The sequence below is a fragment of the Jaculus jaculus genome, chromosome 14 (assembly GCF_020740685.1).
Source record: "Jaculus jaculus isolate mJacJac1 chromosome 14, mJacJac1.mat.Y.cur, whole genome shotgun sequence".
Taxonomy (NCBI): Eukaryota; Metazoa; Chordata; class Mammalia; order Rodentia; family Dipodidae; genus Jaculus; species Jaculus jaculus.
In genome coordinates this window covers 62,922,206-62,949,978 of record NC_059115.1, presented here as the reverse complement: position 1 = coordinate 62,949,978, position 27,773 = coordinate 62,922,206, and positions in this window count along the sequence as shown.

The window sequence follows — 27,773 nt, the reverse complement described above, 5'->3', positions numbered from 1 at the left end:
CTCTGAGTCAGCTTTTCTGATGTCTTGGTGGGTTCACCAGAAATGGTATAGGATTCTCTTTCCTACGGCTGAACTATGAGGCAGAGGTTTCCGTGAGGCCTTTCTCTTGGAGGCATCATCCTTGTACTCTCTGAAGGACTTCTGGAGGTCCCTTTGGCCTCTTGTTATCAGTATTAATGAGCCCTCTGCTTCTAACCTACTTAGCACACATTTTTTTTTCTTGTATAATTGCTGTCTTATTTGCCTGCATCCACACTCTAAGGTTCATTAAGATCCACTGGAAAATGAAAATATTTTCATGTGAAAAGTAGTGGACACTTCTCTTTTTCAATAGAGTAGAAAGCCCTTAGTCAGAATTAAGATGCATGTAAAACTCTTTGAGTGTGCTAAAGGTATTGAGCCAATTACTCCCAAGCACTAGTGAAATAAGTGAGCAGAGAAACAGATGCAAAGTGATGAATGGTTGTATTAAACTTTCTTTTCATGCCGGAGCACTAACATTGAGCACATAAGGTCTTTCCCCTCCCCTTTGGCAGAGTAGCTTGAAAATATGTGAGGACATCCCCTTTAGCAAGGGAGGAGCCCTGGCAAGTCATCTGATCATGCAGAGCATTGTTTGTGTCCTGCAAGAGACGAGCTCTATACCACATGGTGAATAACTATCAAAGCTTGCTGTCAGGACACAGGGAGTTTAGTAAGGAAAACACAACTGTAGAAGTTGTCACATGAAAGCATTGTGGAAATGACAAAGAAGAATATTCTGTATCTGGTCCTGACCCATAGTCTAGGGATGGAAGGTGGCCAGTGAAACGAAGCTAGGCATTAGAGACCATGAAGCATGTGCTGCAGCATGGAGAAGAGCATCAGTATAGAACTGAGCTCCATTCCGAATGTTAAAAAGGACAGCCAGGGGCTGGAGAGATGGCTTAGTGGTTAAGCGCTTGCCTGTGAAGCCTAAGGACCCCGGTTCAAGGCCCGATTCCCTGGGACCCACGTTAGCCAGATGCACAAGGGGGCGCATGCATCTGGAGTTCGTTTGCAGTGGCTGGAGGCCCTGGCGTGCCCACTCTCCTCTCTCTCTCTCTGCCTCTTTCTCTCTCTGTCACTTTCAAATAAATAAATAAAAATAAAAAACAAAAAAAAAATTTTTTAAAGGACAGCCAGGACTTACAATCAAAAAGCAAAAGAAGATTGGATGGAAAAGCAGTAGGAGGACCATACAAGGTATTTGGGAATCTTAAAAATTTTTTTTTGTTGTTATTTATTTGTTTGCAAGCAGAAAGAGACAAAAGACACTGGGTGAACCAGGGCCTCCAGCCACTGCAAACAAACTACGACACATGTGCCATCTTGTGCATCTGGCTTTACATGGGTCCTGGGGAATTGAACCTGGGTCCTTAGGCTTTGCAGATAAGCACCTTAACAGCTAAGCCATTTCTCCAGCCCCAGTATTTTTGGGATTCTTGATAAAGGTAGCCCAAAGATTTAGACATCAAGAGGAAAGATGGATAATTTAATTCCTCTTAAGTGTCATCAGGTGTCAGGAGGAGGTGTCACTAGACTGACTTGCTACACTCTCTGCCACAACAGCTGGCATCAGGACCCAAGAAGGAGGCATAGTCAAAAGGAAGAGGCCATCTAAAGTTAGCTCAAGAAGAGCCTTCGTCCGAGTTCTTAATGTGAAAATTGAAAATCAGTTAATGCTGAATAAGGGTGCATGCTAAGTATGAAGGCCTCAGAGGTGGAGAAAACAGAAGATGAAAGTACAAAGTGAAGTCTGAGGCAAAGGGGCAGGATTTAGGGCATTGTAAATCTTGAAAAAAATTCAGCTTTTGTCTAAATGCTCTGGGGAAGATACAGTGGGGGAGTGTTGCAGTCCGGTTCGCATTGCTGTTAGAAATCACCCAACCAAGAGCAGCTTCTGGGCAAAAGAGGTTTATTTTGGCTTACAGGCTCGAGGGGAAGCTCCACGATGGCAAGGGAAAACGATGGCATGAGCAGAAAGTGGACATCACCCCCTGGCCAACATAAGACAGACCACAGCAACAGGAGGGTGTGCCAAACACTGGCATGGGGAAACTGGCTATCAAGCCCATAAGCCCGCCCCCAACAATACACTCCCCCCAGGAGGCATTAATTCCCAAATCTCCATCAGCTGGGAACCTAGCATTCAGAACACCTAAGTTTATGAGGGACACCTGAATCAAACCACCACAGGGGGTAATATAATAATATAGTCTCTCCAGCCTGCATATCAGGAGGCAACTTGGCAGAGGCAGGCCTGCAACAGGCAGCCACACTGGACTAACATGGTTTAAGACTAAAACAGGTGGTCTATGTAACTCAGGTAAGAGAGAACTGGAGTGTGTCTTCCCTCTTTTTAAGGGGTGTGGTCATTTGAATGGATGGCTCCCAATATATTCAGGATTTGATTAAAGTTTGTAATTTAGATCTGCAGCCACCTGGCTGGAGGAGCTGTCACTGAGAGGTGAGCCTAGGGTCCAGATCTAAGGTGTGGGCGTGAATTTGGAATTCCAGTCTAAAGATATGCACAGTGCCTGAGCTTTCCCTGGAGTTCCCAAGTGTGCTTGTTTGCTGGTGGTGGCTCTGCTCTCTCTCTACCTGGACCTATGAAAGCGGGCCAGCTTCTTCTGCCATTATGGAACTTCCCCTGCATCAAGAAATCCTTTCCTCCATAACTGTGCCTGGTTTAGAGGTTCATCCCTAACAGACCTGAGGCTGTCTACTACAAGGAGTTTATCTGAAGAGAGCAGCTGGCAGCTGATTTCCCCAGACTTCTGTGCCATTCTGTGGTTAGGAACACGTCTCTGAACGCATAGCATATCCTTTGGACAGCAATGGAAGACGCTGGTCACACCTCTGTGTCATATTCATGGAAAGCAGGTGACAGTGAAAGCTAGTTCACTCTCATTTTCGTAAGGTATTTTAACTCATGACATTTCCAGGTCTAATTGGAGAATGCTTTCTTTATTACTTCAATTAAAGGGGAATTATTTTGTTCCTGCTACATAAAAGAGGACCAAAGAAGCATTGTGAAATATCAATGAGTCATACAAGGGACTTCATCCATTTGAGTGTTTTTAATCATGTAGTCTCAGGGTGGCCTTGCACTCATGATGATCTACCTACCTCTGCCTCCCAAGTGCTGGGATTAAAGATGTGCACCACCATGCCCAGCCTTTTTTTTTTTTTTTTTTAATTCTGCTTTTTAGTATCACTTGGTATCAACTCCCTTTGCACTTTCATGCCCAAAGTAAAGTCTAAGCTCTTTTTCAGAATTAGGTTCATTTCATCAGCTGCTGTCAGTTATGAAACTCTCATATTTTCAGTTTTTACTCATGTGTTAGAATGCTTATAAGGCAAATTTAGTGCTTAGTTCTAGAAACTGAGCTCATGTAGGTAATATTTTCCTCAAATGGTTACATAATGGCTTTTACATAACCCATATATTTTTAAAGATTGTAAATATTGCTTTAAAATTCATTCTATCACTGAAGCAATTTCTGTATAAACACTATTATTATCTTCTTCTTGTTAAACTTTTGCATGACAAGCTCCACACATACAGACAATATACCAAGATCATACCTCCCACCACCCCCTTTTTCCCCCTTTCCTATAACCCATACTCTGAATCCCTTCTTTACAACTTAACTTCTTTTTAAAAATTTTTTTGTTTATTTTTTAGTTATTTATTTGAGGGCAACAGACAGAGAGAGAAAGAGGCAGAGAGAGAGAGAGAGAGAATGGGCACGCCAGGGCCTCCAGCCACTGCAAACGAACTCCAGATGCGTGCGTCCTCTTGTGTATCTGGCTAACGTGGGTCCTGGGGAACCGAGCCTCGAACCGGGGTCCTTAGGCTTCACAGGCAAGCGCTTAACCGCTAATCCATCTCTCCAGCCCAACTTATTAACTTCTTTTTTGCTACCATTGTCCCTACTACTTCTTTGAATTAGTTCCCCTTGTCTTCGTTCTTATGTTATATAGAAGCACAGTCAGATTCTGCTTGGAAGTTGGTGGGAGGCAAGTTAATGTATCATATGACTACATCACTTCAGGTCCTTCCTTGCCCTCACTTGTCTCATGTCTGGACTGCCACCTTGACAGACTCCAGCTACTTCCTGGTGCATCTTCTCAGAGCCTGGCCTCATGCTGCACCTCTCCCCACCTCTCCTAGGCTTTCTTGTTAACCTAGAGGTGTGAGACACAATAAATCCTGCCTCATCTTCCATAATCACACATCCAGTGATTGCAGAGCCAACAACATTTCCTGGTCAAAGTTTGCCAAATGGAAGATGGGAAGTGATATATTTGTTATTGTCTTAACTTGGGCAGATTATGCCATGGAAGAGTATTTCAGAAGACTGTCCCACAAAGACTGCATGTTATCCCTTATATACGGAACCCAAATGTGTGTGTACATCACAAAACTAGAAAGGAAATCATGAGGGGAAGGAAGAAATACTAAGAAAGATGGGGAATAGGCTAATGTGGTAAGGAAGCAGATATGAGTCTATTTGGAGGAAGGAAAGGTACCCACTAGAGGGAGGCAAAGGGACTCAAGGGGAGGGCAATGAGGGAGGGTATCAGGAAGAGCAAAGTATAATAGCACATATGTCTGAATATGTCATGATAAGACCCATTACTTTGCATGCTAACCTAAAATAAATTTTTAAAGAAAGGTGGGGCTGGAGAGATGGGTCAGCAGTTAAGATGCTTGCCTGCAAAGCCTAAGAACTTCTATTTGACTTTCCAGGTCCCAGTTAGCCAGACGCACAGGGACACAAGCATGCAATGTCACGCATGCACACAAGGGGCGCACGTGTCTGGCCTTCAGTTACAGTGGCTGAACAGGCCCTGTGTTATATATGTATAATCTGCCTCTCTCTCAAATAAATAATATTTAAAAGAAGAAGGGGCTGGGCGTGGTGGCACATGCCTTTAATCCCATCACTCGGGAGGCAGAGGTAGGAGGATTGCCATGAGTTCAAGGCCACCCTGTGACTGCATAGTGAATTCCAAGTCAGCCTGGGCTAGAGTGAGAGCCTACCTCGAAAAACAAAAAACAAAAAAACAAAAAAGAAGACTCCAGCTGTAGGGAAGTGGCCTGGAGACATGCTGGGTGGTGGAAGGAGAGGCCCTCCCTAGGGAGGCATGGTGCGGAAGCCAGGATTTGGAGTGAGAAGACGGATTGCTTCACAGCAGTGAATTGCTGGTGGCTGGTCGTCAAGCAACAGGCAAACTCCCGCTTCTACAGTATGGTGAATGTCTTCAGCAGCCTTTGGAGAGTGATGACCCCGGTCTATTATAAACTGTCTGAGTTTGCACAGTTTTACTCTGTCTATGTTCATGGCATGTGCTCCACCCCTTCCCTTTCCTCTCCTGACCATTTAGTCCCTCATTTCCAATTTTGTGAGATGATATTTTAGGAGTAACAGATTTTTACAAAAGAAAACAAAAAGACTGAATTTCCTTGCCTATTTGCATATAGGGGCTAGATTTTTTTTTTTAAACAGCCATTTCTCCAAATTTATATGTTGTTTGTTACTGGTATTTGATATATTTCATTCAGTGGAATATTTATTTTGTATGTGTTTAAAAGGCCTGTAAGATATAGGATTTGATAAACATTTTGGGAGCAGGAAAAATCCACATTGTTTCTGCAGAATCACAACAGTATTTTGATGTGGAAAAACTGCCATTTGGGAAATCTGACATTGACTCCTGCAGGTATTGTTAATTGAATAAAAAGTGTTAATAGGGAAAAAGAAGTTATATGAATAAAAGCTTTCTGTCTCTCAATTCTTATTATACTGTAAGTTTTAGTAACCTTAACATATGATTTTCTTTTCTTTCCTTAGTATGTTCAGAACAATCCATTTCTCACTTAAAGAAAGCATTTCTCTTTGGCATATCTAAATTGTCAGGATCACTAGTCTTGAATTTTGAACCCATTATTAAAGAAAATAAAGGTCACTGCTGGACCCTCAGCTTGATTTCTGAGCCACATTTTCAAATTGTGAAAATGGGGAAAGTAACATCTACTTACAGTGTGGTTATGAAGATAAACTGAGATATTTGTTAATGTACCACTATAGTATTTGAACTTAATAAATGTATTAAGCCAGTATCAGTTAATACTTTAATTAATACTTAATGCTTCAATTACTAGAATCAAAAAGGCCTTCCAAAATCAATAGTAACATCTGTTTTGTATGTACTTGCCAAGCACCAGGCACAGTGCCAGCTATTTTCTATAAAAGAATTGTTTCTAACTATCCTAACCTCACTGAGGGAGGGAAGATGGAGTGGCCATCTACTATCTCCCAACCTGTTCTGCCTCTAGCAAAGATCCATAAATTTTAACCATCAGTGGACTCTGGCCTTGAGTTTTGCTGTTTCTGTTTACCCATTTTAAGACCTAAATTGATAATGTATATCCAATGTGATAATAATCAGAAATTATAGGTTTGTGTGCTGGTCATATTTCTTATCATTCATATTAAAGCATGTAAGATTACCATTTTTAAAAAATATTTTTTTAATTTTTACTTATTTGAGAGCCACAGACAGAGAAAGAAAGAGGCAGAGAGAGAGAAAGAATGGGCGCGTCAGGGCCTCCAGCCACTGCAAACGAACTCCAGACGCATGTGCGCCCCCTTGTGCATCTGGCTAACGTGGGTCCTGGGGAATCGAGCCTTGAACTGGGGTCCTTAGGCTTCACAGGCAAGTGCTTAACCACTAAGCCAACTCTCCAGCCCAGTTTAGTATTTTTTTAAAAGGCGATATTATTTAAAGTACTGCCAAGTAGAACAAGATTACAAAATGTTGATCATTGTGGAACGTGGATGAAAGGTATACAGGGTTTATACCATTGTCTGTCTAATATTATGTATCTTTTGAAGTTTCCCATAATTAAAAAATGTAAAAGCTAAAATAAAACGTACTTATCGCCGGGCGTGGTGGCGCACGCCTTTAATCCCAGCACTCGGGAGGCAGAGGTAGGAGGATCTCCGAGACTTCGAGGCCACCCTGAGACTACATAGTGAATTCCAGGTCAGCCTGAGCCAGAGTGAGACCCTACCTCAAAAAAAAAAAAAAAAAAAAAAACAACAAACAAACAAAAAAAAAAAAACGTACTTATCAAACCCAGGGATGGAGATGGAGGAGTTCTCTCACAGAGACTTAAAATCATCACAAGCTCCCAAAGGCAATTGTCACCACTTGGGAAATACTGGTCCGTAACCTCACTAGAATGTCCGGGTCATGGGTCAGGCCCTTAGGCTATATTTTTCCTTGTGTCCCTGTGCTGAGAATAGCTAGTCCCACAGATAAATGCCAAACTAAAGGGGGCCGAATCCAATGAGTCAGTGAATATCAAGCTTGTTGTGGTTTTCAGCTCATCTCCTCGGGGGCCCTATGTTATTCTTTCTCCTTTGTGGAGTGGACAACAAATTCACCTGGAAATTGTCACCACAGAAGGGTTAACATTAGAGCCAATTCTGAGGTGCTTCTGTTATTTTTCTTTCCTGTCACACCAAATGATTTCTGCTGGTGTGAAGAGCATTATCTAGAAAGTCCCAATAAATTTCTACCGTCACATTAGGTTGATGTTGGACGTTATCTGCTAAATGAGCTAGACCAGGGGCTTGAGTCCTGGAGCAAGCCTGGTTCCTCCACTCACTAACGTTGTGATCTTGAACACTGCGCTGCACGTTAAGTGGTATTTTGTCAGGGAATCATCATTCATCAGACACCATTAATAACAAGCTCCATAGGCCTGGGAAAGGAGACTGGAATGGAGTGATCTAAGGGGCTGCCAATGCCTCACTGTGCTTTCCCGTGGGACATGTGCGTGCAGCAAAGTGTTCCAGAGCATGCCCTTCCCACTCACACCTGCAGCTGAGCAAATGCTACCAACGCTTCACAGACGCTCTATCTGGAATATTCTGAGATACTCTGAGATCAAGGTCTGATACCAAATTAGATATCTCAATTAAAGGCTGAATACACTAGAAGTCTCCATCTAAGAGGATGAATAGGCTAGGCAGGATCAGTTTCTGTGTATATAATTAGTTCTCTTAAAAGACAGTAATGGTGGCCCTTTATTATGCAAAGCAATTAGTCTTACACAAACTATGGAATCCAATTATAACATAATATATCTACCTTTGCTGGAAGTTATGGGCCAAATTTCTATTAAACATCCATATGCCTTTTGAATTTTATGTGTTCAGTGTAACTCTTGAGTACAAAAGATGAGAATACATGACTAATTTAAAAACTCAGGGTAGCAGAAACAATTTTACAAAGTCTGAAGAATTTGAGCAGCTTCCCTACTCTGCCCCCACAAAATACAAATACAGAAATTGGGTTCCTACTCTCAAAATCTTTATTCTGTAAATAGGTTTCTTACTTGCTTATAGCATGATGGCAACCCATCACGTTACTTTTGCAGGCCTCTTTTTAGAAAGGAGGTGGCTCGAAAATGGATTGGGGATGAAGTGGATGCGTGGTTGGTGGCTCAGCAGACTTTAAATAGCACCAGCACCATACGATGCCAGGCTGCTCAGAACTCAGCCCTGCGTGATTGGACCGGCAGAGCCAAGGCAGAACTGAGCATCTGCTTCGTGGCTTGTGCAGTCCTTTCTCCAAGAAAGTAACTCAAGGAAAACTGCCTACTCGAAGGGGTTCATTTGTGGGGCCATGGAGAGGACCAGCAGGAAGAGGGAGGGGAAGGAGAGCAAGGGATGGGGGAAGCAAATACGAGCAAAGTACAGTGATATTGATGTAGGGAAATGTCGTCACGAAGCGCATTATTTTATGTGTTCACTTCAAAAATTAGTGAAAGAAAATTATGCCAAGCAAAAGGAAAATGAAAGAGAATTGTCTGCTTAAAAATACTGCATAGGGCTAAAGAGATAGCTTAGCAGTTAAGGTACTTGCCTGCAAAGCCAAAGGATCCAGGTTCAATTCTCTAGGACCCACATAAAAGCCAGATGCACAATGTGGTGCATGTGTCTGAAGTTAGTTTGCAGTGGCTGGAGGTCCTGGCATGCCCATTCTCTCTATCCCTGTCTCTCTCAAATAAATAAATAAACACAAAAAAAGTTCATTGAAAAGTATTGCATAGCAGGATGGTGGTAAAGCTCAGTGGTAAAGTGCTTGCCTAGGATGCATAAGGTCCAGAGTTTCACCTCTAGCATGATAAAAAAAAAAATGCAAATGATTGGGCTGGAGGGATGGCTTAGCAATTAAGGCATTTGCCTGCAAAGCCAAAGGATTCAGGTTCGATTCTCCAGTACCCACATAAGTCAGATGCACAAGGTGGCACATGCCACCTCTGTCTCTCTCTCCTTCCCTCTTTCTCTGTGAAATAAATAAATAAAATATTTTAAATGCAAATGATCCATAAACAAATGAAAAGATGCTTGATTTCATTCATAATTGAAGAAATGGACTAAAACAGTACTTTTTCATGACTCTGCTGGTCTTTGAAAGGGCTCAATTAGGTCCTCTTGCTTCTTTTCTTGCAGACAGAGCCATCTCAACAAACCTCTAGTCATGTCTTTCCACTGACGAAAACCTTTCATTGTCTTCCTAGTTCATTTGTAAGATATGTTTCAGCATTTATTATAGCATATTTAATATCCTGCAGTCTTTTAGATTTATCTTCTCTTAGAAATGTTTTCATGGCAATATACTGGGACATGACATCCTCTTATTTTTTATGTTATATACAGCACAGTTCATTTAGTTGTTTTCTTGGTGAATAATTGGTTTGCTGGCAACTTTTTGCTAATATAAATAAGGCTGTACTTAACATCCTACACATTCCTCCTCGTTGTCATGTGAGAGTACTTAAGGAGGATGTCAATAGGTAATTTAAAAAAAATCAGGGCTGGAGAGATGGCTTAGCGGTTAAGCGCTTGCCTGTGAAGCCTAAGGACCCCGGTTCGAGGCTCGGTTCCCCAGGTCCCACGTTAGCCAGATGCACAAGGGGGCGCACACATCTGGAGTTCGTTTGCAGAGGCTGGAAGCCCTGGCGCGCCCATTCTCTCTCTCACCCTCTATCTGTCTTTCTCTCTGTGTCTGTCGCTCTCAAATAAATAAAATTTAAAAAAAAAAAAAAATCAGGGGCTGGAGAGATGGCTTAGTGGTTAAGCACTTGCCTGTGAAGCCTAAGGACCCTGGTTCAAGGCTTGATTCCCCCCCCAGGACCCACATTAGCCAGATGCACAAGGGGGCATTCAAGTCTGGAGTTCTCTTGAAATGGCTGGATGCTTTGGGGCACCCATTCTCTCTCTCTCTCTCTCTCTCTCTCTCTGTTGCTCTAAAATAAATAAAAATAAACAATTTTTTTTTTAAAAATTCAGGCTGGAGGAATGGCTTAGTGGTTAAAGCACTTTCCTCCAAAGCCAAAGGACCCAGGTTCGATTCCCCAGGACCCAAAAAAGCCATATGCTCAAGGTGGCACATGTGTCTAGAGTTTGTTTGCAGAGGCTGGAGGCTTTGGCACATCCATGTCTCTCTATGTGCCTCTCTCTTTTTCTCTCAAATAAAAAAAATAAAATATTTTTTAAAATTAATAGCCACTTGCAAATTGCCTACCAAAGTGGCTGTCTAGGATACATGCCATCAGTGGAGTGCGAGAGCACGTATTTTGTCACACATTTGCCAATGTGGACTTGTCTCCACACTCTGTGCTGCTCCACGGACATGACTGTCTCCACACTGTGCGCTGCTCCAGGGACGTGGCTGTCTCCACACTCTGCGCTGCTCCAGGGATGTAGCTGTCCCTCCACACTTTGTACTGCTCCACAGACGTAGCTTTCTATTCCATCCTCAGTTCTGGGAAGTTCTCTCTATTCTGCAATTGTTTCTGTAATATTCTATCACCCATCCTGCCTTTTTTTTGCTTGTGAATGGTAGAATTTGTGAATATCTGCTTTCTCTCCTAACATTCTTCTCATATTTCCCCATGTTCCAATCCTTTGGATCAATCATTCAACTCTCAAATGTGTTCTTCAGTATGGTCCATTTTATTTTATTTCATTGTGTATATGTATGTGGTGTGTGTGTGTGTGCCCATATGTATACCCAGCCAGGCATGGTGGTGCACGCCTTTAATCCCAGTACTCAGGAGGCAGAGGTAGGAGGATCACCATAAGTTTGAGACCACCCTGAGACTACATAGTGAATTCCATGTCAGCCTGGGCTAGAGTGAGACCCTACCTCAAAAAACAATCAACCAAAAAAAAAAAACAAAAACAAAAACCAGATGTGTACACCCTGTGCACATGTGTTTGAAGGCCAGAGGAGGATATCACATGTCCTCTGTTGCTCTTCTGCCTTATTTCATTTCTGTATTTCTCACTGAACATGGAGCTAACAGTGTTTCGTTTAGACAGGCTGACCAGGAAGCCCCAGTGATTCTTTTTATTCCAACTCCCCAGGGCTGGAGTCACAGGCATTTGCAGCCAATCCCAGCTTCTTACGTGAGTGCTGGGAATCAAACTCAGGACTTCCTGCTTACACAGAGAGCCCTCTTACCCCTGAGCCATCTCCCCAGCCCCAGCATCCATTCTGAAATGCTAGTTCCAATTACCAGTCATCTCCTCTGGGCACAGATCACCGTGGAGGGCGCTGCATCTAGCCACTTAGCCCCCAGAAGGCAAGAGGGTAAGCCAGGCCTGGCCCAGCTAATAGCACTGCCAGGACCTAACATGGCTATGTGGGGTCAGGGTCAGTACACAAGATATTTTGAAGGGGGGTTGATACAGTATCTGGCAAGCACACACTGTCACTAAGGGTCAAGACAATACTTCAGGGCTGGAGAGATGGCTTAGGAGTTAAGGCATTTGCCTCGAAAGCCTAAGGACCCATGTTTGACTCCCCAGATTGCACATAAGCCAGATGCACAAGATGACACAAGTGTGCAAGGTTGCACATACGCATAAGGTGGTGCATGCATCTGGAGTTTGATTGCAGTGGCTGGGGAACCTGGCATGCCAATTCACATTCCCTCTCTCTTTCTCTGTCTCTCATTAAAATAAAAAGACATTCAAACTTAACCATTTCCCCAGCAGGGTCCTGCTCCAGGACAAAACACCAAAGGATACAGAATGGATGGGGTGATGGACAGAGAGACTGAAGCAAGAATGTCATTGAACAAGGAAAGTGCATCCCAGGCCTCCATGGACCCTGTACATGCAGCCGTAGCATCTTCCCGGGCTTGGGGTAGGCTTTCTTCCCGAAGCTGGAAGCCCTGACAGAGATTATCAGATGTACTTGGTGTGTGGCCCAGCCTTGGCTTTTGAGGTCCATCTACTAAAAACCTTGCCTCTGAGAAGAGTCACGCAGCAGCCAGTGGCAGCATCTGAAACCTTGAACTCAATCTTCTGAAGCCTCAGAGCCCGGCATGATGAGCTGACAGTTGAGCTTCACGTTCAGTCCAAGGAGAAACAGACACAAGACAGTTATAGAAAGATTGACCCAAGGCTCAGCCCCCACTATCTCAGAAGATAAAGCGAGAAATAAAGTTCCTTTTGATTTTATTTTTTTATTTTTTGATGTATGTGTTGTGGGGGGGCTCATGGTACCATAGCACACATGTGGATGTCAGAGGACAACCTTGGGGGTCCATCCTCCTCTTCCACCTTGTTTGAGGCAGGTTCTCGTTCAATGCTACTCCAGTAGGCTAGCAACTTCTCTACCCACTTCCAGGGTGTTCTCCTTGTCTCTGCTCCCATCTTTCTGTGAGTGTGTTAATATTACAGATACTTGTGTTGCTGTGTCCAGGTTCACATGGGTTCTGAACTTAGGAACTCACATTTGCACACAATAAGCATTTTACTGAGCCATCTTCCCAGCCCCCAAAAGTTCTCACTTAATTTAGAACAGAGAAATAAGACCAGAAGCTGAGGGGAGGGGTGTGGGTCAGTGGCAGAGCATTGGCTAGGGTGCAAAGACCCTGCCTGGCTCTTGGGAGGAAGGACTGATTCAAGGCCTAAGGACCTCAGATCCAACTGTTTCTGGAATATTACCAGAAAAGGAAGTGTTGGAAAGTCTCCAAAACAGAAACCACATGCTCTTCTGCAAAAACAAGCTTCACAAATTAACCAGAAAGCATAAGCTACCCCATGAGGAGAAAATTGCAATTAGGAAAATGAGCCCAGCCTCCCTCAGTTTAGAAGCTCATTCTTGGTCTAACGTCCAGCCTGACATTGTTTTGTTTTCATTTCCACTGACTGTTCTGGAGAGTAAGGATGTGCCAAATGAGTGCATGCTAAGACTTCTCTTTTGAAATTGTTTAGTGTGTTCCACCAGATTGTGTTCTATGCATGTAAAGCTCAAAAGCATCAGAGATGTTTACATTAAAATATCTATATTAAAAAATGTAGAGGGCTGGAGAGATGGCTTAGCGGTTAAGCACTTGCCTGTGAAGCCTGAGGACCCCGGTTCAAGGCTCGATTCCCCAGGACCCACGTTAGCCAGATGCACAAGGGGGCGCACACGTCTGGAGTTCATTTGCAGTAGCTGGATTGCCTGGGGCACCCATTCTCCCTCTCTCTCTCTCTCTCTCTCTCTCTCTCTCTCTCTCTCTCTCTTCCTCTTTCTCTCTCTGTCTGTTGCTCTCAAATAAATAAATAAAAATAAACAAAAAAAATTTAATGTAGAAATTTTAGAAAAAAAGTAAAAGAACAATTGCTAATAATCTAATCTTTATTCAGAATGTGTGAGTGGTTGTTAAGGTAGATATACATATATATATATATACATATATATATGGAAAAGTTAAAAGCTATATTATACTTATCTTGCATCAGAAGCTTTATCATCATATAATGCCCAAAAAGACATTTCTAGTCCATAGAACAGTTTTGAGAGACACTACAGACTTCCAGAGAAAAACAACTGGATTTACAGAGAAGAGGCAGAAGGAAAATTTACTGCTGCCTTATGAAGAAGCTTATTAGCTGGTTGTATAAGTTGTATTTGATTTGTTGTTATATTCACCTTCAGTTTTCATACTCAGAACTTTTAGCTTGCTATAAAGATGTTCCAAAGAACATTTAGGAAAACATTCCTTTGATATAACATGCTTTCAAAACTTCATGTGTGCTGGGCTGGAGGAATGGCTTACTGGTTAAGGTGTTTGCCAGCGAAGCCAAAGAACCCAACCTCAATTCCCCGGGACCCACGTTAGCCAGATGCCCAAGGGGGCGCACTGGAGTTCATTTGCAGTGGCTGGAGGCCCTGGCATGCCCATCCTCTCTCTCTTTCTCCTTCTTTCTCCATCAAATAAATAAATAAATAAAAAATTTTTTAAAATCCATGTGTGCTGAAGAAATAAAGCACCAAAGTTAAATAGATTTTTCGGCTGTGGGAAATGTCATTGAAGCCTTGTGTTTGCTGATGATCCTTGGGATAAGAAGTGTGTTACTTAGCTTGGGGGAATGAGGCAGGAGGATTACCATTGACTACAAAACTATAACACAAGTCTGGGCTGCATAGTGACTTTCAGGCCAGCCTTGGGATACAGAGTGAGGTCCTGTCTCAATAAACAAACAAATAAATAAAAACCCACACTTGAGCTGGGGAGATGGATGAGAGGTTAAGAGCGTGTTCTATTTAAGCATGAGGGGCTCTCCAGGTCAGAGACCCCTGAGGGATTGGTCATGCATGTCTGTAACACACCAATGCGGGGCACAGGGGAGGGATGATAAGAGAAGACATTCAAAGTTCTCCTCTGCCTTTGCACATATGTGTGTGGGATACTGTGGTGGTTTCAGTTAGGTATCCCTCATATACTCACGTGCACTGAATGCAGTTTGGGAGTTGGAGCCTTGCTGGAGGAGGTGTGTTGCTGGGGGAGGACTTAGGGGTGTTACAGCCAGCTCCCTGGTGCCAGAGTTGTGCTCACCCTTCAGCTGCTGTTGTCCACCTGATGTTGGCCAGGAGGTCCAGCTTTTGTTGTACCATATTTTCCTTGCCATCATTATGTTTCCCCTTAAGACCATAAGATAAAATGAAAACCTTGCCTACCCATCAGCTGCTTTTGGTTGAGTGTTTTGTCCCAGCAATGTGAAGGTAACTGCAACAGGTGTGCACATCTGCACATACACACACACACACACACACACACACACACACACTCGCATGCACACACACATGAAAAAGAATATGGAAGGAAGGTGTTAGTATCTACTTTCTAGTTCTCTTTTTGTGTACACTTTATTAAGGAACAAAATATTTTTTAAAAACACACAGAAAACCCCTGTAGTCTTATGTAAAATAAGCTTATTTTACCATTAGGAAAAAAATATGATAGGCATGTCTGGGGGTAACATCACCTTGGAAAACCAGCAGTCATAATCAGTAATTAGGTATGGCAACAACAACAAAAAAAGATCTCTGAATGACAGGTTGCAAAGGGTTGAGAAGTAACTGAGCTGGCTCATGCAATTCTTTATACTGCCTCAAGGAAGTCAACAGCTGCTAGCATTTGCTAGAATCTTTTTTTTTTTTTTTTTTACTTGTGTGTGTATGGGTGTTCGTGTATTTTGAAAGTGCATGTGCAAGTCTGTGTGCATGTTTGTAGAGGCCAGAGGCCCACCTCAAATACCCCTCCTCGGGTACACCACTGCTGCAGTCAGCTTCCCCTTGCTGGTAGAAAACACCCGGCCGGGCTGGAGCGCTGGCTCAGCAGTGAAAGGTGTTTGCTTGCAACGCCTGACAGCCTGGGTTTGGTCCACATAAAGCCAGATACACTAACTACCGCACGTGTCTGGAGTTCATTTGCAGTGGCAGGAGGCCTGGCCGTGCCTCTTTCTGTTTTCCTCGAAAATAAATAAATATTTGTTTTTAAAAAAAAAAGGAAGAAAGAAAACACTCGACCAAGAGCAGCTTGTGAGAGGAAAGAGCTTATTTTGGCTTACAGACTCAAGGGGATGCTCCGTGATGGCAGAAGAAAATGATGGCGTGAGCACAGGGTGGACATCACTTTCTGGCCGACATCCGCAGGAGAGTGTGCCAAACACTGGCAAAGGGAAGCTGGCTATAAAACCTGTAAGCGCATCCCCAACTATACATCACTTTCAGGAGGCTCCAATTCCCAAATTGCCACCAGCTGGGGACCTAGTATTCAGAACACCTAAGTTTATGGGGGACACCTGGATCAAACCGCCACAACCACCCACCTTCTTTTCTTTTCTCTTCTTTCTATCTTTATTTTGCTCTTTTCCTTTCTTCCTTTCTGCTTTCTTCTTTCTTTCTGCTTTTTTTTTCTTTTTTCCTTTTTTTATTTTTGAGACAGGGTCACTTATTAGCCTGGAGTTCATTAATTAGGCCGGACTGACTGGCTAGAGATCTGTTTGTGCCTTTTTAGTACCGGGATGACCAGCGCACACCATAGCACTTTAACATGGGTTCTGGGGATGTAAGTGTGGTTCTCATCATGCTTGTAAGACAAGCCCTTTATTGAGTGAGGTATCTCCCCAACCCTGCTAACTATCGTAAGGTGGGAAAACTAACAGGCTGTAGAATCTGAGTAGCCACTTTTAAGTCACTGTTTAGACTGTTTAGTGAGCTTACAGGGATGTGTGCTTCAGGACTGTGGCCCAAGGAAAACATCAGGAAAGCTGACGTGAAGGAGAACTCACTCTACCTTCGACGGAACCTTATATTTCTTCTTACTTTACTTGCTGCTAATGATGCAAGTCCATATATATGCTGTTGAAAATTTAGCTCATTTCACACCAGGCACTTTAAGTAAAATGCTAATTAATTTATCTTGCATATTTGGGGAAAATGTCATTGTTCTACCTTTAAGTTGTATGTTTTTTAATTCATTGTTGATATTTTTCAAAAATCATCCAATTCTTTTTTTAAAAGACCATGAAATCAGAACATTCCTTAAAATGCTTCGTATGTCTTATTTGAGCATATTTTGTGCATTGTAAAATGTGAATTACAAGGGTTATGAACTATCACTAGGTTGTAAGGCATATACTAACCTTTTTATACAAAGCTCAAATTTCAGGAAAAAAAACCTACCAGTTTTATCTACCTATTCAGTTTATTTAATTATATGAATGAAATTTTAATTCCACGGCCTCTAATTGATTTGCTTGTGACTGTTACATTCTCCTTGGCATATCAGGTAAAAAAAAAAAAAAAAAAAAAAAAGTCATGCTAAGTCTTTTTTCCTTTCTTCTGCAACCCTTCATCCATGCTTCTGTAGGCAACCTTAGTTAAATGCAGTGGGCCACCAAAGACAAAATTAAACGCCAAGCAGACGTGAAAGTAGAAGATGGACTAGTTGGGGAGATCACAGTGGCAGGAGGATGGAGGTAACATGGGGAGAATATGATGAAGACATATGTACGCACATGAAAATAGCACAAGACCAGGCTGGAGAGATGGCTTAGCGGTTAAGCGCTTGCCTGTGAAGCCTAAGGACCCCGGTTCGAGGCTCGGTTCCCCAGGTCCCACGTTAGCCAGATGCACAAGGGGGCGCACGCGTCTGGAGTTCGTTTGCAGAGGCTGGAAGCCCTGGCGCGCCCATTCTCTCTCTCTCCCTCTATCTGTCTTTCTCTCTGTGTCTGTCGCTCTCAAATAAATAAATAAATAAAAATTAAAAAAAAAATAGCACAAGACCGTCATGTATGATGAATATGTGCCAAGAAACATTTTGAAAATTCATACAAATTTTTTCTGGCTTCATTATAAAAGATGACCTATTTACAATATCTCAGGTGGGGCTAGAGAGATGGCTCAGTGACTGAAGGTGCTTGCTTGCAAAGGCTGAAGGCCCAGATTCGATTACCCAGTGCCCTTGTAGAGCCAGATGTACAAGGTGGTGAATGCAGCTGGAGTTCGTTTATGATGGCAGGACCTAGCATGCCCATTCTCTCCCTCTCCCTCTCTCTCTCTCTCTCTCTCTCTGATAAATATTTAAAAATATTTCAAGTTGTATCATTTAAACAATGAAAACCAAAGGAAGAGAAGATAGCCTGAAATGGGAGTCTTGGGGGTTCCTTGTCAATGCACCAACATATGCCAACCCCCCGATAAATTTTGGGTATTCCCAGATTCTGATCTTAATAGAATTTAAGGAATTGAAATCCATAGACCAAAGGGTAAAATTTAGAGGGACTTTATTAGATTAAGAGAGGGAAGTCAAGGTAGCTCCTGCCATGTGGAAGGCAGGAGGGGGTAAAGCCCCTTTTTTGGAGACAGGTTTCATGTGTCCCAGACCTCACTCTGTAGCTGAGGCTGACCTGGAACTTCTGAACCTCCTGCCTCCCCCCTCCCCTCTCCTCTGTGCTGGGATCACAGGCCGGAGCCAGCATGCTCATTTACTCAGTGCTGGGGGTCAAGCCTACAACTCCGCGTCTACCACCTGAGCTCTAGATCCAGCCCTTATGCTCCTTCTCATTCCCTGCTTTGCTTTCTCTGTTATGTGTCTTACTCTGGTGTTAGTCCCTCATTGTGCTGAGTTTGTCACCTCCATGGTTTTGGTTGTGCCCTCAATCGTGTGGTCACCTTGCCTGCCCTCTTCGATAGGGTTGAGATTCTCGGCAGACTGTGTTCTCTGTCAGGAGCTGTTGGGCTGCTTGGGAACACTGATGGTTTGGAGGTCTTCTGGGCTCTTGTCAGGGAAAGCAGGATAAGCAACGAGCTTTCTCTGAGGAGTCCCCATGGCAATGGCCAGGTCTCTGTAATTTGGGCTTCTGGACATGACTTTAAACTGTAGGCTGACCCTTTGTCACTGTCAGGGCAGAGGGAAGAGACCCAGGAAAGGACAAGGTGCCTGCCTCTCCTCTAGCAGAGCCCAGAAGACCAACATGCTGAGAGTTCTTGACACACTGTTCCTGATAATGCCACTTTGGGGATGGGACAGTCTGGCTAACCCTTACCTTTTCTTAGTGACAGTTCTCCACTCCTATTCGAGATCAGATATCCTGTCTTTGAATCAACCCAGTCTATACCCCTACCTTAGGACCTATCCTGGTTTCTGACTGCCCTGAATGTGTCACTGCTTACTTAGGATCACTGGAGAAGGCCCTTGCTTGCAGGAAGGAAGCTCTGAGATTTCCTCAGCCCACCATGCTGACATGAGCCAGATTCCCTTGTCCACTTTCAAACCCTATGTCACCAAGCCCCCTCCAGAGCTGTGGTTATCAGCTCCAGCTGCACAGGAGAGCCACCTGGGGGTCTAGATAAATACTGATACAAGACAGATGTTTTGATGTAGTTGAAATGATGGAGGGAGGTGGGCACAGGCACTGCTCTGGTTGGCATATTTTAAAAGCTCCCCAGATCCTGTGAGCCACTAGTTAAAATACCAGAGCTGATGATCTCTGAGAGGTCAGCCTAGGTTTAGGACCATAAAACAGCCTCCCCCTCTGGACCCTTCAGCTCTGCTCTCTCCTGACAATTCCCCCTCCCACGTATGGATATTAGAACCATGGATAGTTTATCATTATTTTGTCATTAGTCACAGCATAGATAATTATCATTTTTATCAGATCTGTGTAGTTCATCAAAGACCACCCCAAATGACACTCTAGTTACAGAGTTTTGGAAGCTTTCTTGGGTACGCAGCTGTGTGGCCATGCCTTGCTATGATTGGTGGAGCTCCCTGACATTTCCAATACGTTTTTTTAAAATTATTTATTTATGTATTTATTTGAGAGCGACAGACACAGAGAGAAAGGCAGGTAGAGGGAGAGAGAGAATGGGCACGCCAGGGCTTCCAGCCTCTGCAAACGAACTCCAGACGCGTGCACCCCCTTGTGCATCTGGCTAACATGGGACCTGGGGAACTGAGCCTCAAACCGGGGTCCTTAGGCTTCACAGGCAAGCGCTTAACCGCTAAGCCATCTCTCCAGCTCTCCAATACGTTTAACGTCAGCTGATGATGCTCGTTTCCCCTTGTATAGGTTATGAAGCCAACTTGTAACAAAATAACAATATATAGCTATTCATTTGGTATCCACGGGGGGTTATTCTGATATAGGAATTGGGGATCCTCACCAACATACCAGTATGGTACACTAAGACACTGGTGTTTTGGAGGAGCCTCCAGATTCTTGTCTTTTGCATTCAGTGAATAAAATCCACAGATCAGAGGATAAGGACCAGAAAGCTTTTGTTATAGCTTACAGCTTTAGGAGGAAGATCTTGAAGAGAAGGGGAGCCTACAAGAAGGAAGGAAGGAACACATAGTTCTTGTCCAAGGAGGCAAGAGGGGATTTGAGAAGCCCACCCCAAGACTCGGGTTTGGTATTTTTGTTTTTGTAACCTGAGCCCCCTGGATGACTGGTCTAGTCAATCTAGTCCTGATGTCAGGTATCTGTGTCAGGATCTCTGGGAAAGGGCAATCTACTCAGAAATCTTAATTCTCTAGCAAGGACCTTCTCCAAAGGGGATGGAACGATTCCTCTAGGGGTCAGAGATAAGACAGGGCCACACCTTTCTGAGGTTTCTGACTGGTGGTAAAGTGTAATAACCTAGAGGTTTCTTTATAGGCCCAGAACAGTTTCCAAATTTAGCCAAGAGAAATCTGTTCACTTTGAGGCCCTGTTGCCCCTCAACTGCCTCAGTTCCAGGAGCCCTCTTGGATACTCAAATCTGTGATGCTTAAGTCCCTTATACAAAGCGGTACAGTGCTTGTATGCTTGACGTTATCTTCAGATTACTTATAATAACCCAAGACAATGGGAATAGCTGTTTAGGAAAAAATGAGGGCATGCTCACACACACACCTATAACCCCGTCCTAGTGGGATCAGAAAATGGAGAATCACAGGTGCTTGCTGGTCAGCTACCCTAACCTAAAAGAGCAGCTCCAGGTTCAGAGATAGACGCCAGCTCAAGAAAAAAAAAAAATGCAAAGAGTAATAGAGAGAGACAACTGACATTCTCCTCTTGCCTCCCAACGGGGCATGCGAGTCTGCACAAACGTGTATGCACCATAGCACACACCCTACACACGCACACTGCACCCTACACACACACACACACACTACACACATACTACATACACATGACACACACACATACCACACACACATACACATACACACACACAAAACACACACACACAATAGCAGGTCAATTAAATGGGTTCTGAAGATGAGTTGACTTAAATACAATGCATCACTCTAAAATTAACTAGTCACTCACACAAAGATAGCAAAACTGAAAGGGAAACAAGTTTCTATGAATTCTTGAGATGTCTTCATTCTCTAGTGAGCCCTGCAGAGTAGATCCAGGCCTACTGTCTGTCCTGTGAGGGGTCCTTGCACAGTTTGGTAAAGTAGGCCATCTACTTCTAAAACCTTACAGCAGCCGAAATTCTTACAACCTTCTAGCAGCCCTTTTCCCACAGGGGCGGGAGGTTTTCCTCCAGCAGCACAGTCTCCGTGGCGCATGGTTATTGAGAGAGAGTGGAGTGGAGGTGGGAAGTTAGTGGTGGGAAGAAGAAAATAGAGTCGGAGCTGTGCAGGAGGCCCTTGAACGCTGTGACACGGTGGCACTACTTCGCTTCAGCGAAGCTGACACCAATGTCCTGATGTCAAAACAGGGGAAACATTCCAAACTGGCAGAGACGACAGGACTCCAGAAGCGCTTCAGTTACCTGTAGGCAACCCACATGTGTACTTCGTGGACAGGACGTCAGGTTACGTGAATCTGGCTGCAGTCAAGCTGGAAGGCTTTGGGAAGTCATCAGATGCATCGCCGTCTTAGTGACCTTGGGCTGCTGCAATAAAGTACCATAGGCTGGGGGGTGCGGGGGGGGGATGCTTAGCAACAACAGAACGGTATTCTTCACTGTCCCCGATGCTGGACGAGATCCGGATGATGGTGTGGTGTGATTCTGCTGAGGACCTGCTTCAGGGTTCTCCTTGTAACCTTCCTGACACGGTAGAAAGCCAATTAGCCAGCGGGAGTCTCCTCTCATGATAGAATTTACCTTCCAGAGACTCCACCACCAAAGCTGCTTGATTTCAACCCACGGGATTTTTGGCGTGGGGGTGGGCACAGCAAGCCCCTGACTAGTGGGTGGGTAGGACTGGCCCACCACGCTGTGACTATTAATAAGGGGCAGGGGGCAGGCCATAGAGTAGAGGAAATCAGCAAGAAGGAAGGCTGTGTTTGAGTGAAGATACTGTCCCGGTGGGGAATGGGAAATTAGTTATTTTGGCAGGACATGGGATATGAGGGTGGCATAAATTAGAAGAAAACCTTTAGAGCTAAGAAAAAGTTAGAAAATCCTGGCAAAAGATTTCATGGACTAATACTATGAAAAAAAAGGAACAAACCCACTCTAGGAGAGACAGAACTCTTGTTCTGACTCAATGTGTTTATTTCTCCTTATCAAAAATAGAAAAATAATTTCTGCCTTTTTCTCTTGAGCATTGACATGTTGATAAGAACCACTTACTTAGATCAGTAAAGAGGGCCTGGTGAATTATTTGGAAGCAATTGAGATCTTAATGTAGTGCTCATCCGATTAAAAGAAAAAACAGCCTCTACTTCACTGGGCCATTCCCATCAGGAGCAAGCTCAGGTAAAACGCTGCATGTCATATATCTCCAAGTATGACCAGTTCAGAAATAACAGGGAATCAGGGCGCTTTTACTAAGTTTAACAATCATAGAGTCTTCCGTCCTAGTCTCCATGATATTGCTCTGAAAGGTCAATCAACTTAAGTAATATGGCCGTGGGGTGGCATTTGTGTAGATACACAGATCCTAGCTTGGGGTCAGCCCTTGTGAGTGAGACGTAGTAAATTTAGATTATAATAACTCCAGTCTTATACCAAAATAGCCAACTAAATTACTTTGTTACTAAAAATATCTTCAGAAAATTAAGTAAGCATGGTCCCTCACGATCTGCAATCATACCAAGAAGCCATACAATTACTCAAAGATACCAAGTACTGGCCAGTGCTGCTTCTGAGTGTGTGGGTACTTGAGGAGGGAAAAAGCTAAGTTCTCCAACTAAACACACAAAAGCCCTATCACCACAAAAAGCAGCCATACGTGGAAGCAAGTTGGATCTCCTATAGAGACGTGCCTCTGTTCAGATGACTCTAGGCTTCTAGGGTCCTGTTGGATAGGCTAGTCGTGAGCTATTTTCCTAGTTTTAAATACAGCTTACCTAAAATCATGAATCTGGGCTTCAAGGAACTCTCAAAACCATCATCTTATAGTCAGTGGACCCTTCTTTTCGTGAGGAGAGTCACCAAAAGGTGATATAGTTTTGTCTTTCAGCCAACAATGTGCCTTAGGATCATCTCATAACACAAGCCAGTGACTGGCCCTCATTCTAGGATAAACTGAGATGATAAAGTGAGTGCTATTAAAGGGCAGATGGTGAGGTGAAGATTGCCTACAGCACAGATGGGCAGAGAGGTGGGAGAGCTTCCAGGAGGGAAGTCAAGAAAACTATGCCAAGAGAAGTAGCAACCTTTGGCCACCTACCTACCTAGGCAAGGGTAGGTGGTCATTAGGTATTCTTGACTATCCAGCAATACCAACCACACACACACACACACACACACACACACACACACACACACACACAAAGAATCTCGAAATATTTTCTTTGATATGACAGGTTCTGACCACTTGTCATCCTTAGAAATTGCTACGCATTGGTTGTGCAATAATTGTTCCATTGGTGTTGTTGTTTTTGTCAAGGTAGGGTCTCGCTCTAGTCCAGGCTGACCTGCAATTCACTATGCAGTCTCAGGGTGGCCTCGAACTCATGATGATCCTCTTACCTCTGCCTCCCCAGTGCTGGGATGAAAGGCGTGCGCCACCACGCCCCAGTTTGTTCGAGAATTTTGTAACCCTTGTAAACAACTACTTCCCCTTGTCCTCATGCTACTTCCTGGGAAGGTTAGACGTGATGTGCTCTGATGAGTCATAACTACAGATCGTCTCAAGTTTGCACATTGCCTCATAGCTTTGACACCAAAAACATGCTCATGACATGTTTTCCTGAAGTTGTGTGCTTAGCCCTTCTATGATCCAAAACTGAACAGCCAGTTGAACAAGTAGATTTGAAACTTAGATCCCACCATCAGCACAATATAGTTCATAGATGCTCGTATGAACAGCAGGAGGAAACAGTTACACAGATATGCTTCATCCCTGAACACACACTTCAGAAATGTGAAAAATCTCGAGCATGTCCCCCCCCCCCCCCCGTCAGTTTTGAGCTACATTTAGTGAGCTGGTGTTCCCTCAGGAAACCACAGGTTTGATTTGGCTTATCAGCAAGTTAGGCCACAAGTGTGTGATTGCTCACTCACTGTTCAGACAGCTGGAGCAATCCACTTGCTCCCAGCCCCCTAAGGTCTCAGCACACAGCTGTATGTGAGGACAGCTGCCACCAAGCTGAACTGCTCAATGCAATAGGCTTGCACGCCAATCCACCTTTTCCAGTAGCCACATGGAGCCTCACTAGGACATTGCACTAAGGGCCCCACTCTCCCTGGCCGTGGACCTGATGAACTGTCATTGTGTTTGATCTGTCTTGCCCACACTCCCCACCTATTTTAGACAGCATATGACTCTGAGTCACAGAAAAGAGCAATGTCTATAAAACCTGCCACACACCCACTCCCTTGGGCAAGGTCCCAAAGCACTCAAATGTCTAAGGTGAGGACCCATTCCTCTGTGGCATCAATCTGCAGATCAAAAGAACAAGGGCATCAAGATCTGGTAATTGGCAAACAAACACTAAAACATCAAAATATCTCTCAAGCATGCAGGTTAACCACTTCAGCAAAAAATGTGGGTGCAAAAAAAGAAGTCAAGTCATTTATAGCTTGATGTGTTCTATGATATAGTTAGCTATGGCCAGATGCTGTGCGCGGGAAGAAGGCTGCAAGAAGCCACATCAGCAGGGCTTCTGAGACTGCCACTGAGGTGCATGGAGGCTTGGTGGCTCCAAATAACATCATGGACCACAGTCAAGTTCCTTCCCTACAAGATCCATGAGGTTATTCTCATGGGTTGTTTTGGTGAGCGCCCCTTGAGCAGTGAGACCTGAAACCCACTCCCATTAGCTCAGATAGAATTCATATTGTATGAGGACAACAGAGAAAAGGGAGAAGCCTTACTCTGAGTGTGAGAAACATCTTTTGAGAGTTCTGAAGTTGTTAAGGAGCCAGACCTTAGTAAGGGAAGGAAGGGCCCCTTGGGAGCCCCCCACAGGCAAAGCATAAGCCCCTGTGATCTGAACTGCATACCTGTGAATGCACACGTGTGACGTAGCGGGGTCTGAAAAAGAAACTCATATGTGCTATTCAGCCCCAGAGCCTGGGGAACAAGAGAGAGCGCAGCAAACTCAGGGCTACCTGCCCGAACTCTTGTAAAACAGATTTCTGTCCATTGTATCTCCTATGAGTTTGCTGGAAATTGTTCAGTAATTCTGAGCACCAGGTGAGTGTTAAACAGACCTCTCACTGTTCTGGATGGAAATTTCTGGAACATGTGTGTCCTGTGATCTTTGAATGTACATTCTAAAAATCCAGAAAGTCCCAGATGTCCCTCAAGTCTGACCTCTATATTGTCAGCATGCTTATATTTAAACAGCTATGATTTTTTTTGTGTCATTTTCTTGGGGAGTCAGCTATTTTAGAATGTGAAATAGGGGCTGGAGAGGTGGCTTAGCGGTTAAGCACTTGCCTGTGAAGCCTAAGGACCCCGGTTCAAGGCTCGGTTCCCCAGGTCCCACATTAGCCAGATGCACAAGGGGGCGCATGCGTCTGGAGTTCGTTTGCAGAGGCTGGAAGCCCTGGCGCGCCCATTCTCTCTCTCTCCCTCTATCTGTCTTTCTCTCTGTGTCTGTCGCTCTCAAATAAATAGATAAATAAAAATTTAAAAAAATTTAAAAAAAAAAAAGAATGTGAAATAGGACTGCAGTTAAGGTACTTGCCTGTGAAGCCTAAGGACCCAGGTTCAGTTACCCAGAATCCATATAAGCCAGATGCACATGGTGGCACACACATCTGGAGTTCATTTTCAGTGGCTAGAGGACCTGGCATACCCATTCTCTACCCCAACCCCAACAAATAAATAAAATGTGATATAGTCCAGCATATAGGTACTGGTAACTATTTCAAATATAAAACCCTTCAGGCAAAAAAAAAAACATTGAGTATATAACATATCCTGTGTGGTTTAAAACTAGTATGTGGCACACACTCCACACATCCATTTCCTTATGATCTTCAACCTATTGGAAGTTCTGTCATGTATCCAAGTTCATATTCCTACAAGAGTAGTTTAATGGATTTCTACCTTGTGTGGAGACCACTCCCGGTCCAGCGTCTTGGTGGGTAGGCTTGCTGTTTCTAGAAGTTGTAGATGAGGAAATAAGTGTGAAAAATGAACTGAGATTGTGTAACTAGGCCTTCTTCCTTCGTATCATGTTCTTGATTTGAGATGGGAGATTTATTTTCCCTGGACTTGGAATCTTTTGAAGTAAAATTAACCAGCCATGAGCATTCTCCATGACAACTTCTAGCTTACCTAGGTAGCAATCCAACTCTGATAAAGGACCGTGGATGGTGCCTTCCCCACCTGTCATTTCTTGGCTTTTCTTTTTTTAATTTATGACAGAGAGAGAGAGAGAGAATGGGACTGCCAGAGCCTTCAGCCACTGCAAATGAACTCTAGACACATGTGTCACCATATGCATGTATGACATTGTGCACTTGTATCACAGTGCATCTGGCTTATGTCAGACCTGGAGACTTGAACATGAGTTCTTAGGCTTCACAGGCAAGCGCCTTAACCGGAAAGCCATCTCTCCAGCCCTTCTTTCTCCATTCTGGAGAACACAGATGAAGGGTCATCCTCTGAGCTTTGCTTGTCTCATGGATGGATTATTCTCATTTCTGCACTATCCTCCTCAGTAATGCTGATTTGGAAACAACTTTGGGCTTAATAGCCTTTTCTGTAATAAGAGTTCTAGACTATTCTTTCACCTGTATCTGATAGTCACCGGTTTCTGAGGTGAGCTCACTGCCTTGGAGGAGCAGCGGATTGTGGGGTGTGTCAGCCCTGTCTGCCCAGAAGCACGCTTTCCCACCCAGCCTTTCCCATTGCAGCATCCATTGCTGTGGTCTGTCTTCTTTCTCTGAAAGCCAGAGTTTGTCACACTCACCAAAATTCCATGTCACACGTCTCATTCCAGGAAAGTGTGACCAGAGTTCTTTGCGGCTCTTTCTACCCACTCACAGCAAAGACAGAGGAGCCCAGCCGTGACTTGTGGTCAGCATGCCTGAGCACTTCGTCCAGCCTGATAGAATTGCTGCTAAGAAAACCTTAGCTTATTGATCTGTAAAACAGAGGTCACAGTGGAACAAAATAATAATAATAATAGTAACTCAGGATCACCCTTTTAGTTTCAGGGGATAAATTCTGTAGCCCTTAAGAAAACTTCTCAGTTGTTAACTAGTTAGGGAATCTTGGGTCAGGCACTTAGTCAAGCCTGGAGAAAATACCAATGTGGGTTCCAATCCCAATCTGTCTCCAGTCTCAACAGTGTCTGAATGCATGGGATGATCCTAAAACACATAACGACTCTAGAGTAAGCCCCAAGCCATCAGCCTCTAACATTTTTAAAGAAGGATGATACACTGTGTGGTATATTGATAGCCTCCTTCTTGCTTTTATTTATTCCTAAGGAAAAAAAAAAATTGAACCTCTGGAGTCTACC